The 241-nt window shown below is 46.9% G+C and overlaps 1 protein-coding gene across 1 annotated transcript in view; it reads right to left on the minus strand.

Annotated features, from left to right (window-relative positions):
* Window positions 1–241, minus strand: part of LOC107663266 (cysteine-rich protein 2-like) — a 10343-nt gene that overhangs the window by 1094 nt on the left and 9008 nt on the right. The window lies entirely within an intron of this gene.

The following is a 241-nucleotide window of genomic DNA, read 5'->3' on the forward strand; positions in this document are numbered from 1 at the left end:
ATAGGCAATGGGCTCTGATTGGTTAGCTAGCCCAGTGTGTTGTGATTGGCTAAACCGCCTCTAGTGCGTGTCTAATCGTCCCGCCCCTCACCTCTGCTGCATGTGCTCCGGTTGTTTTGTAAACAATGGCATCTTTAATATCGTTTATCAGTTTGAGCCCGATTGAGAAGCAGAGGATATTATTGAAGAGGATCGTGCAGAACCTGTGCAAGCACGGCTTTTAATGGTAGGCCTATGTTTT

The sequence above is a fragment of the Sinocyclocheilus anshuiensis genome, unplaced genomic scaffold (assembly GCF_001515605.1).
Source record: "Sinocyclocheilus anshuiensis isolate Anshui unplaced genomic scaffold, SAMN03320099.WGS_v1.1 scaffold1719, whole genome shotgun sequence".
Lineage (NCBI taxonomy): Eukaryota > Metazoa > Chordata > Actinopteri > Cypriniformes > Cyprinidae > Sinocyclocheilus > Sinocyclocheilus anshuiensis.